The 13,149-nt window shown below is 36.7% G+C and overlaps 1 protein-coding gene across 6 annotated transcripts in view; it reads left to right on the top strand.

The window, feature by feature from the left end:
- The first annotated feature begins 16 nt into the window (after positions 1-16).
- The window catches only part of ERBIN (erbb2 interacting protein), a 110,683-nt gene continuing 97,550 nt past the window's right edge, over positions 17-13,149 (top strand). For 5 of the 6 annotated variants that reach the window (XM_018070321.2, XM_018070320.2, XM_018070319.2 and 2 more), the window contains exon 1: positions 63-110. The gene's annotated coding sequence lies outside the window, so the exon portion shown is untranslated. Of the gene's footprint in view, positions 111-13,149 lie in introns of all 6 variants that reach the window. The other variant, XM_018070322.2, reaches the window with a different exon arrangement.

The raw sequence follows: 13,149 nt of genomic DNA, 5'->3' as shown, positions 1-13,149 counted from the left end.
GCCCCATTCCTCCTTTATGTGAAGAAAACTCGATTGGATGTAATGCATTTCCGTGGGGTCGGAAGAAAGTCCTGCCTGCTGGATCTGGTTTAGACGCCCCGACAGAAAAGGTAAATTAAATAGGGAAGGCTCGGGGAGCAGCAGCAACAAAAACGACAGAAAAATCCTTCCTCTGCGAAGGGGGTGGGGAAAAAGGAAGGAGTTCACGCCTCATTTTGATATCCTGTTTTTGGCCTTTATTTTTCTCTGTTTTCCGCCTTGCATAGTTTAGCTGCCCTTTGTGTTTCTCCCCCTCTCGTCGAAACGCTGCCTTTGTGAACGTAGTCGCTGGTTTCATGGAGGCTTAGGAAGGAGTTCGGGGAAACCGAAAGTTTTTAATCTCCTAGGGCACAGAAGTTTCTTTGTTTGGTCCGAGAAGGTACTGAGCTGAAACTGCTGGACTCCGTGATTGCTGTTTCAGCTCCTTCCCTTCCAAAACGTTTGGTAACCCTGCAAATATAATTAAGTTACCGGGAAATGAGAAAGTCCTAAAGCAGGAGGTGATATCTTTTATTTAATCGAATGATCTTGAGCCTTCTCGCCCCCCGTGTCTGCCTTGTTTTCTGGAATATCTCTGGATGTCTGGCCGGACTTCTTTAAGATTGCTGTTAAGTTTCTTTATAAAAATATGCCCCCCTGGTCCTCTATAAATGTCGCAGTTTTCCCCCTCGACTGCTGCCACCACTTCTTCCTCTTTGCCCCCTCTCTGTTCTCAAGGTGACGAGTTGGATTGCATATTTTTCGGCCTGTCTAGCAGAAGTCTGTACTGCATTTTGATCTTTGAAAAGTGTATCTTAAGAACCTTAGTTTAAAACAAAATACAAAACAAAACCAAAACAGCTAGCTAGTTGTCTGACTTCTTAGTACACGCAATTGAACTTGCAAGTTAATGTAACCTTGTTTGGTTTTGATGACCACTTTCCCCTTCATAATTCTTGAAAGAACTTCATTTTGAAGCTGTTGAAGGGGAAACTAAATATGAAGTTTTGGTGTAGGGTGCTGATGCTTTTTATGCCGACTAACTAGTTGCATTTGGTGAAGGCAGTATTGCTCACCACAGGTTTATTTCCCATGCCTCAAAGAGCCAATTATCGGTTAGTTTTCATGAGGGCAAAGAATTTCTCATGCTGTGAATGTTCAAAATGAGCTAGAAGCCATAGCTCTATGTTAGCTTCCTTGAATGTTTGTTCTTGTTTGAAGAAAAAATTTGTAATACAGCTCCATCTGCTTGATATACTGTGAGGAAAAATGTTAATTGCCGAAAGTGGTTTCAGTGGCTGATAGCAAATAAATAATTTGACTTCCAATTTATAGACTTACCTTTCCAGGCAGCAGTAAGGGTTCCTAGGATTCAGAAAGGTCTGCAGAAAATAAATGGTAGGGAACTTTGATTTCCTTATATGGCTGCTGCTTGGCAGAAAAGCAATACAGTCTAAATAGAGTAATCCTTTTACAAAGAATGATCCCTTTCCAGAGCAGGGTTTCAGTCCCAATAATGACTTGAGATTCTTGAGGGGAGGGTGAGAAATTGTAGCAGTGCATGACAAATTTAGTTGTAAACCACTGTGTTAGTAATGAAGGCAATTTTGTATCTTTTCAGACCTTTTGTGTTTCTCATGATGCACTTGATATTTTTCAGTGCCATGGAGAAGAATAGTTCCTTGTAGTGGAGGCACAACTTTTTATGCTAGTGTTTTGTCATGATGGTAGCTATGGAGAAGGCCCTTTTTAATGTTGAAAGTGTAATTCAGTACTGCTTACAGCTAATAGTTATAGAATGCCATCATGTCATTAACATAGTTTAGAAGTTATGAAGGGATGTATTCTTTCTTGAGATCAATGATCTCAACTAAAAATCAGTCTGACATTGTTATTCATCTTACGAACAAGATTATTTAAGTTTACACATGGTAGCTCATGTGCTTGAAGCAGCACTTTTATCGCTACGTGTCGATGGCTTGGGGAGATGTTCTTTTGACGTGGTGGTTCTTGCTCGTGAATTAAATGAAGCTCAACCGAACATTGCTAATTTTAAGAAGGTATGCTTGCAATCATAGAGCTGGAAGTTACTGCATGTGGTATACCATGGAATGTGATTATCATTAGGATGATTATCATATTAGTAAAAATATGAGTAGGACTGCCTTATGGATAAGCTGTGCAATAGATAATGTTGAGTGTAAATGTAGAGCTCTGTGGGGTATCAATTTGCACATCATATTCATATAGAGTTGATGAGGGTGCTCCATGGAGAAAATATTAATGATTGATAGTTGCTTAGTGTATTAAGCTGGTGGTCTAAGAAAACACTGTTATGATTCTCAGTGGAGTTTGTTCAAAGGCATAAAGAGCCACACTTGGAAGATCAAAGCTAAGGAAAGGCGTGATCATGTGTAACATACATTATACGTAGCGTTTTAGCAGTAGGTTCTGGAAGTAGAAGGGAATGGGAGCAAATTCCTCAGCTTGGCTTTCCTGTAGCGCTGTAATGAATCATTGTCTGTCTGCTTTGCATTCTTGTTTTGTTTTTGTCTTTCCTGCTCCCAAGCAAAAAGGAAAATCTTTTAGGGAGAATGTTATGTAAAGATCAGATGGTGGATATGTCACATCTTCAGCAGATTCTCCCCATGGAGTAACCTGATCTGCTGAAGGTGTGCCTGACATTTAGTCCACATGGAGGAATTAGAAATCTAACCTTTTCCGTATGAGTAACTAGTTGAGTTTATGGAAGAGCTACTCTTATGGATATGAAAGTAATAGACTATATTCCTATGTGAGCATGCAGATATTGATGGTGATAGTTCATACAGATAGTTAAATGAAAATTACCTGGAAAATGAAGATTTATAAACATTGCTGTTTGACCTTGTCAGTTTTGAAGTAAGTAAAACAATGTGTCAGACAGTGCTTTTTTCATATCAGAATGAAAACATTGAGGGTAACATATATCAGTTTGAGTAGTAAATAGTCCATAGATAACTATATATGTGGGCTTTTTTTGAGCATTTTTTTGTTGTAAAAAGATTACTGAAATACAACTTTCATGTTGAACTAGGAATACAATGTTCAGGTATTGCGAGTAAAATGTTAAGATTAGAAAGTAAGGATACTGATTTAGGGGAGAGTTATGTATCTCATCTTCCACCTAATTAAAAATGGAAGAAATTATTATTGCTAAGCTGGAATCAATAGTATTTTTCTTACATAATAATCTCAGGATAACTAGGCTTTTTTGCTGTTCACCATCATTAGTTACCAGTGCTTTTTAAGATACTTGTTTCTCTGATGCTTAAATTTCAGTACAGGTATTTGAATTATTACTCTCTGCACGTTCCCTAGAGGAATACAGAAGCATGATATTTCAACACTAGGTTGCACCTTCCACCCTTAAAAATACATTGTGACTTTCCATAATTGGGAAAAATAAAGCCCAGCAAATCTCTTAATTTGGTTTAAATGAAACCAAACTGAAGTGTACTTAATGTGGGAGAACATCAGCATTGCAACTGTCTTCCCTAGGGTAGTTTAAATTGAAAAGTAGATTAGTTCTTTCTGTAACTGGAATTAATTTGTAGATACTTGATACTAAACGATCATTATATGTAGAAACAAGCAGTGATGATTAAGTGGAATCTGAGGACAATGTGAACAATTTTGACAGCTGTGTCTGTCCTGGTAGTTGTAATAATATCAGAAGGTAACCAAGCCTTTGAAGTCTCAATCTTGTTAGATAGGATGCTTTGTACTCTCCTTCCATCTTTATCCACTTCAGTAGATAGGGAATGGGATGGCCACATTCTTCTCTTGTATTTTTGGCATGGCCAAGAAAACATAAGGTAACAAGTCTCTTACATAGCTTTGATTAAGGAGGAATGCCTTATGCCATCCTCTGTTCGGTATCTCGTCAACGATTAGGCACAGACTAAAGATTATTTATGACAGTAGGGACAACTGCTGTCCCTAGAAGAGCACAGCTGCTGAAAAGATGGTCGTTCCAAAATGCACAACTTTTTTTCATAGTTGCTCAATCTTAAATATCCAATATTAAATAGTGTCGCATCTTTTGTAAATAGACTATGGTTTCTCAAAATTTTATATCATTTTTTTGTATGATTTAATTCTACAAGCGTAAGACTATATTATATGTACAAAGTAAAACAACTGCTGAAAGTATGTGTTCTTTAATGTTTCCTTACTTAGATGCACATTGTAAGAATAACAACTGGAAGAAACCGTAGATCAGTATTTCCATAGTAGTCAGTTTGGAATTCACTGGATACATAAGCTTCTTTACAAACAAAGTCTTCTAAGCACGCTGAAGTCTCCGGATTTGTGCAGTTCAGTATGTACAGTGCTGGGATTCATGTCTTGTAGGCCCTGTCTTGAAGTTGGCTGGGGTGGAATGAACAGATATATATAGACATGGTCCAAGTAGTGAATACGTTGTCTGTTCTGGACTATCACATGCTTTCAGTGGGAGAGACTGCAGCTGTTTTGAGTAGAATTTCCTTTCTAGGAAGAAACAGGTAAGACAGAAATAGTTGTTTTAGGAGTGTTGAGTTCTCTTGAGCTTAAAATTACACTTCTGAAATAGATGGCTGGAGTATAATTGTCTTGCTGGGAACTCCTAGTGCTCAATGGCTGCTTCTTGTGTCAATTGTCTGGGGCTAGCTTTAGGAATAGAAGAAACTTTGAGGTGGTTTGAAGTGTTAGTAAAATATACAAACACTTGAAAAGCTTAGAATTTAAGTCTTAATTTGGAATTGATGATATTTTCCTGTGAAGTGGCCAAGGCCCTATTCTCTTTGCTGGGGAAAGCTCCAGTGCTACTAAATAAACTCAAAGTACTTGAAGTTCTGTTAGTATATTAAAGGTAGCTGCAGAAGGATGGTCTTGGTTTTTAAAAGTACTGTGCTTTGAGTTTTACTGCTGCCTTTGAAGCCTTCTCACTGGTTTTTCAACTCTGGTTGGCATGAGAAGTTCCTGTAACAGCTGCATAAGAGGCTTCATTTTCCCAGACTGTTCTGGAAGAGAAGTTTCATGTTCTTCCTTAGTCTTCTCTTACGTGATGTAAGGTCTGTGATTTGTAGAATTTATTTCTTCAATCTTCTTTGCCCTTCTTAATCTTGGAGTTTTTCACCACATGTGTTCCAAAACTTCCAAGTTTTAAGGAGGAGAGGGCATAGATGCTTTGAGCTACATCAGTGCTCTAGACAAACATCTAAAATGCAATGCCAGTGTGAATGTCAGTCCCAGACATCCAATGACTATGGATGCTATTGTAAGTGTTTGAATGGTGGAAAGTGTTTCCAAGCTTGTCTGGAAGACTTCTGGTAGACTGCTAAATTTTGAGAGCTGCTGCTTTTTCCCCAATATGTGATTGTAGTCTTTCTGGCATTACTCTCTCAGAGGGGGGGAATGATAGTTTAGAAGATCAACTGTATTGTCAACAATTTTGTCAAATTACTGCAGGTCTCCTCTACTTACAGGTATCCCTGAAGATAGGATGGATTTTTATATTTGAAACTGGATATTGGAGAACATTTACTAATGCAAATTGCAGTTTTGTTTTGTTTTGTTTTTTTTTTCCACTGTGGACACATTATGCTTAATAGTCTGTAAGTGCTTATGCACACTCATGGTTAAAACAACAGTGGTATATACAAGGCTGAGGCCTGTATTTTCAATGAAACTAAACTGAAAAGTGTGTCAGCGTAGCAGCCTAAATGTTTTGTGACTTAAATGCTTTGTAAAAGTACACTTTCCATGCTCATGCTATTGAGTATAATATGTAGGTGTTGAATTTACTTAGTTTCCACTTTGGCCTTTGAGATAGGTGTACCTGGAAGAGGAGGTGCATGTGCATATAGCAGATAATGTTCGCCGATGCCCTGCTGCTGGTATGTTTGCTTGCTGTGGCATGTTAGTCTGTGGTGACCTGGAATGTGAGCTTGGTAGTTAGCTCCTTCTAGGAGAACATACTCATTTTGGGTTTCTTCTGGTTACATAATTCTGAGGTGCTATATATTTGTGGGGGATTGGCAATAAAATTTGACACTGGCGGAGAAAATTGAAAAGTTCATGTCTTTCTGTTTCATTGCTATTCAGTCTTTATAAAATTTATTTCTGTTGTGCTTTAGTAAGCATACACAAGGTCATTTATTTTAAGTAATTACTTAGTTATTTAGTAGATTTTCGTGGAGTTAGAGGGAATTGTATGTAGAGTGCTAGAAAATGGTATTTGGAACAAACCTACAGTTTTACTTGTGACTTCTGTCAGGTCACTTTTGTTGGTTCACATACGGGTTTTGGGAAGCTATTAAAAACAAGGTAACAAATATTAGGGATTCAACTCTAAAGTAAGAGGAGGTGAGATTAAACATGTCTCTTTCCATCCTTTCTCTTAATGTGACAGGAGGGGAAAATCAAATGAAATTTATAATTTGTCAATCCATCTGACTGCGATCCTGGTGGATAAGATTAGAAACATTAATATGAAGGAAGGAAAAACGCCCAGAGCTTTATTATTTTACTATACTATTGTTTCACTATAGTGCATCTTAGGAGAGATTTTTTTCCTGAACAATATTTTGTGAGGGAGTGAGCTTTCTGTGGCTGTTAGACAATCCTATTCTTCCAGTGTGTTATCCTTAAACTGCATGTTAAGGCTTTGGGTCTGGTACAAGAAATTTCATCCAACTAGATGAAAATATAAACAATACAAGTACTAGAAAAGCAAGATATACTTAAAATGGATTTTAGTAGACTTAGATGGGAATAATTTATTCTTTTGCTTGTATTTGTCTGGGTGAGTTTGTCAGTTTTTCAGGGAGCATTTATTTTGTCTTGCTTTACTGAAACAAAGCAAAAGAAATGCTGAGGATCAGGGCATTACTGTGTGCTTTTGCAATGCTGCTCTTACTAGGGAAAGACTGTAGAGCAAACATATCTGTGGAATTTTCCTGTGGGAAATCTGTGGGATCTGTGGGAGAGGTGTTGTAAAGATTTCAAATGTCCTGTAGCCTTTGGTGACATCAGTGTTACTGAATTGGTTTTGCAGCTGCAGATGGTGACACATTGAGGGAAAGGTTACGGCCTTGTCAATGGAGCAGGTTAGAAGAAAATGTTAGGGGATGGGAGAGAATCATGTCTTTAATCAATATTTTTTTTCCTCATCCTCTCTCTTACTTTGCTTCTTCCTTTACATAAACCAACCAATGAAGAACCAACAAATTATTCCTTTCACTTTTAAACACAGTGCTTTCTCTCATCTACGAAGTGAGTCCCTGCTTATTTCCACAAACTTAAATATATATGTCTCATTTTAGGTCCATAGTTCACCCGTCATTCCATTGGTGTTAAGTTTTGACCAAGCTTTAAGTTTCAGCTTCAGAGTATGAAATATCTACAGAGGAGTAACCTTCCCTCAAAATCAGAATGGTACTCATTTTCCCCAGTCTTGTATTAACTTGATTTTAATCTTTGAGAAGTCTGAAGAGAAGTACACACTGAGCAATTCACATTATTTGAAATAACAGCTGTGAAATTCTCTGCAATTCCTACATTGTGCTCTTCAGTCACTTTTTCCTGTTCTGAGAAAAAGAGGGTGACATGTTAATAGCAAATCAGCATGGCACTGTCCCACTTTTTGCTTCAGTAGTGTCAAAGGAGTATTGTACCTCTTTTTTTCTCTTGCTGGAAAGCACAGGATGTCAGAAATTAAGTAACACTTTGAGTTATTATTAAATCAACTTTGAATGCAGTTTTGAGGCTGTAATTAGTATTGTGATGAGAAGGAAGACTCTTAGTTCTACTTAAACCTCCTGTCAGGTGAAAAACTTTTTTCTGACTTCAGATAGTTAATTATTATCTTGAACTATGTTGAAAGCAGCACTTTTAGAGAAAATATATTTAAATATAATTATCTAACTTTCAAGTTATTCTTAAAATTTTTATTTTAAGCAGTAAACTATTGTTCTTCCCTTTCTAAAGAGGCAAAAATACTTTGGAAACCATTCAAGAATAGCCTTCTGTTAGTTTGGTTTTACCAGTTGCTTATCTGATCTCCAGAATGCCTGATGTAGTAAAATAAAAATAGCAACTCTTTTTTCTTTAATCATCATCCATTGACTTAGAGGAACACAACACCAAGGAAAGAGAAAAATAATTTAGTACAAAAATACTAGCTTAAATGTTTCATCACTGTGTTGGGAGTAAAAAGAGATTATTAATAGGCAAAAATCAAATGTGCATTGTGAGAGAAAAGCTGAGTAAATAGAGGACAAGAATAACGGTGCTTAGCCACATGGAAATATGAAGAGTGGTGTAGTTCGAACCACAGCCAGTGCAGAGAGGAGAAATTCTGGTGCATCACAGTTTTGAGCAACTAATTGGAGTGTATCAGGATCTGTGTATCAGTTGTAAAATTAATGCAGAGAAAAAACAATAGGCAGACGTACAGTTCAGGGGTTTCTTTATCTGTCCAGGACAGGAAGTCCTAAAACTACTGAGAATAATGTGTAAACAAAAACCAAACTGGCTTAAGGTGAATGACACTTAGTAGATGGAGATGTAAGTGTTTAATTAAAGATGGAAAGACTTATAAAGTAAAATGGAAGTCTGGTTCTATATACTATTTCTCTAAAGTAGTAACTTCCATTAGAGCACTGCACAGTCTTTTAAGTGTCAGGGTGTGTATTTATTTGTGGTTTTGGTAGGATATATTTTTTTGAAATCTGCCAAATTCAAAACAGGGAATATACATATCTGCATGTACTTCTCTTTTGCACTCTGATCTATGAGTGTGTTTCCATGTGTGTTCCTGTTATCATACAATCTGTGTAACCAGTCTGGATTTGGTGCGATAGTGTTTCTAATTTTGGTCACTAGAGAGTTTTGAGTGTGGTTCTTTCTTCCCCTCCCATGTACTCAACATCTGCTTACTTTGTGTCTTCAGGTATTATATTGTTTGGGGCCTGCTGTGTTCTTCTGACCTCTGTTGTTTGATCCATCCTACCTTTAGGTAGGAATTCTGGCAATTACTTTTTGGGGGGAAGTGCTGTAAAGCAGGGCATCAGGAGCTGTTTTGTTTTTGTATGTAGACTACACAGTTTATCAAGCAAAACAGAAAATTAAGTAACGGGAAATTTTATGATAAGAAGTGGTCTCCTTTTTTATTATTTTTTTTCCCTTTTCTGTTTTCATTTGTGCTGAACAATAGTTCAACAAATAGCTTCAGATTGTCTGAAGTTATCTGCAGGCACTTATGTGGAGGGTTTAGTTAATAGATGAGAACTTTTCTTGTGTATTGAAATAATGCATATATACAGCAGTGCAGCTTGCTTATCAAAAAGTTTGATGTCTGCTGCAGATGTCTGCATAGTCTTAAGGAGTGGCTTCCTGGCTGCATTGTACATGAAGTGCCAAACACTGAGAGGAGTTTTGTTCTGGAATGCCAAATTACTTAAATCCATTCAGGAAGCAACATATGTCAAAGGAATAAAAATATCATACTCATGTGAAACAGAATATGGTAGTTATGTTTTTCAAACCTATTTTATTTCTTGAATTAAGGAGTTAAAAAGGACTTCTTGTATTGAGGATAGTATTAAATAGTAACTGCTGACTTTCAGCATTTTTGTTGCTGTTTGTTTCCCCATCCCCTATTTTTACTTTTGATTAACATATACTATAGATGGAAACTGAAACAAGCATTCTATCAGTAGGGTTGCTCTACAGGAAAAAGAGAATTATGTATTCCTCCTTGGATATCTAGGCCTGTGCACAGCATAGAGTTTTGGTGGGTGGTTTGGGTTTTTTTGGTTGGTTGAAGAGGTTTTTTTTTTTGGTGTGTTGTTTTTTTTTTTCCCTTAGGGCACTGTGAGAGATGTATGTCATTGCTTGATACTGCAGGTAGAAACCAGGGTTGATGAAAATAAAAAATGAGCAGTAAAGAATTTTTCTTCTCTCCAATACCTAATTCCCACAAGTTCTCAAGACAGGGAGTAAGAACATTTACAACTAATAATTGCAGGATTTTATTATTATAAAGAAACAAGCCCAAGGCCAAGCATTTTGTTACATATTATTCCTTGTTTGCAAAGGAGGTGGCAGTCACATCGATTTCTCCTGTTTACAAGGCAAAGATATTAAAAATTGCATTGACAGAAAAATACATGTCTCTCTAGAAGCTGTAATTCGTCCGACCAGTTTCTAACTAGTATTTTGTGTACATTTTTCTTATCTGAAAAAATTTTATAGCCTTTATTTTGTAGCTGTCTTAAACCCACAGGAATGAAGTACATATCTTTTTAAAGCAATTTTGCATGTCCTTTCTGAATGTTTTCTCTCATTTGTTCTTTCTTTTCAATCATGATTAGGCATAGAGTTAAAAATTAACTTCAGTGAATTAACTTGCATCATGTCCTTATTCTTGTTCTGTCTTGTGTAAGAAGTGAGGGGTCCCTGAAAGAGGAGAGAGTGAGGGCAAGTGTTTTATTTCCATAGCTGTGGAAGGCATGGATTTATTTAAATAAAGCCTTAACGATAAAGTAGCTTCATGTGAAGCAGAGGCCATAATTACTATAGTTTTTGTGCTTTTTCTTGGTGATTTTAAGAGCTCAGTTGTGAACCATGATTGGAAGCTTGATATGCTCCTGCTTCCTGGATTGAAAGGGGAGATGCTGGTGGGGATTTTTTTAATTTTAAATTCTACTCCCTGAGATTTTTGGCTGTCCCATGGTAATGGTACCACCACTTAAAGACATGCTTGTCTGCTGAGAGATGAGGCAACTTCTGGATTGCCTCTCTGTGTCTAGATCTGAGTCAGCCGGATTATCATAGGCTTTTGTTCTGGCAGTCCACCAGTCTTCCCTCATTATGGTGTGTGTTAGTTTGACTGGTCTCAGCCTTCTTTGGGGTAGTTATGAGAAAATCTATAGGAACATGTTCAGGTATACAAGAAATTTCTTCCTCCTCAGCCTTCATTCTCCTGTGAAGTGTGATGTTTCATTGTAGTCACCAAGTTTTGTGTTTCATGAAGGAGTAGTGGTCCTGCTAACCAAAGAGAGGCCTGACCTGGTCAAGCACAATTAATTCCAGTGTTTCTGCTTGTCTCCCAGGTGTCAATGGCTACAGCAGTGCTCTAGCTATTGAATTGTAGGAAGTACCAGAAGTAGTAGCACAAAGAAATGTTCTGCCAGGCCTACGTTTTCCTTTTGCCTTTTGTGTATCAGAAATGTACTTCCAGTGTACCATGGCAAGCATCTGTGGGTGTCACCATCCTCCCCACACCTTAGAGCTGTCTGTTATTTCTGTTGAGTCCGGCCTGGTTTACTGACTTTTTCAGTATGAAATACCAAGTTAAAACCTTACTTGCACTTCAGCCCTTGTCATCATTAGTAACTGGAATTAATTTTCAAATGGATTTGGAAATTAGTTCATGCATCTGTGTTCAAGTTGCATTTGCTACTATCTTAGTGTTAATGCAATTCCACAAAGCCTAATCTTAACACAAATTTGGGTTTTGGTGTTTGGAACCTGTAAATGTCACAAATTGCTGTATATTTGCAACTGTTATGATATGTTATCTTTTCTCTCTCTTTGACCAACCTAAACTCTCGTCAAAGCACTTGTCATTTCTAGTTTTAATAGACAAGTATCTAGAGAGTTTTTTTACTTCCTTGGCACTTGTTCCGATTTTTTCCCTAAGATCTGTTTTTCCTAAGATTTTACATGTTGATGGCATTGTAAATATCTCTTTTATACCTCTCCATTAAGCAGTTGTGCTGTTTTATTTTATTTTTGGTTAGTGTTTTTTTGAAGTACTTTTAAATTTAATTTTACTGTGATTTAATTAACCATGACATATAATTGTTGTGACTTTTAAAAGCATATTGACTGTTATACTTTGTTTCATCCTTTCTTGATTTCTTCCTTCTCCTTAGGCTCTCCAAGACCTTGATAATGTTGACTTGGGAGCAGACTAAAAGACAACATCCTGGAAGAATTATTATTTTTTTTAAATTAATTTAATTTTTTTAGATTAATTTTTTTAATTAAAAAAAAGCTGTTTCCATATCTTCCTATCAGGATTTACTCTTAAGCATGTTTTTCAGGTGCATGACTTGTAGTTAATGAATTAGTAGCAGAGGCTGTAGAAGAGGAATTTGGTTGAGGAACTTGGGTGCCCTGTAGAGGCTGGTTTCATCCATAGCAATTAATAGTCTTGCTTTAAATCTAAACACATAAAGGTTAACAGAAACTGTCTTATTTCATGGATTTCTTATAGGAAAAATCACCTTTACCATTAAGATTGGAAGTAGGCTGCATTCTGCTGTAGGTAATGGCATCTTCTGCTATAAAATGGCAGTTTCTGATGATCTAAGAAGCTTGAGGTGCATTTTGTGCATCTTCACTTAGATTTTAAGAGCAGTGGGACAGATGCATCTAGAGCAGTGGCACTGTTTTGTATATAAATATAAATTTTTCTTTTTACAAATCTATTCAGTGTATCTATTAATGGTTTGAATTACAGGTTGATATTCATTGAATATTTTTCTAAATGTTTTTTAATCTTAATATTACAATCAGGTCAAAGTGAACAACTGACACTTTTTATCATTATTACTTCTTGACGGCACCTTCTTATATTGGTCACTTTGGAATTTAGGAGGTTTTTTTTTTTTGTTAGTAAGTTGTTTTTTGGAAAGTAGAGTGCATGTAGGTTTTTAACTTACTGTGTTGGGAATGATGGTCTATATACTTTTGTGCACTTCAGTCTCATTCTGTCAGGCCTTTTATAAATTCAGAGCATTGCTGTGTAGGAAAGTGATTGACTTTTTGTTGCAAAAACACATGCAGCACTTCCGAGCAAGGTTGTCTTGCAGTTTAGACCACATCCTGTAAATATTTTTTTCAGTTCTGTAGAAGACAACCTGCTGATACAGTCACTGTCTGGACCATAACTGTTTACTGAATTGACTTACCATCTTTGCTTCTTCTTGGTTGCCTCTAGATATTTAGCATGATTAATCTTGTCTGTTTGTTTGTTTTAATTACTCGTCCTTGTAACCTCCACCAAAACTATCAAGCTGATCTAAATAGAAAAAA

This window comes from Manacus vitellinus, unplaced genomic scaffold, assembly GCF_001715985.3.
Source record: "Manacus vitellinus isolate BGI_N305 unplaced genomic scaffold, ASM171598v3 scaffold_18_pilon, whole genome shotgun sequence".
Lineage (NCBI taxonomy): Eukaryota > Metazoa > Chordata > Aves > Passeriformes > Pipridae > Manacus > Manacus vitellinus.
This window is presented reverse-complemented; position numbering and strand designations above follow the sequence as displayed.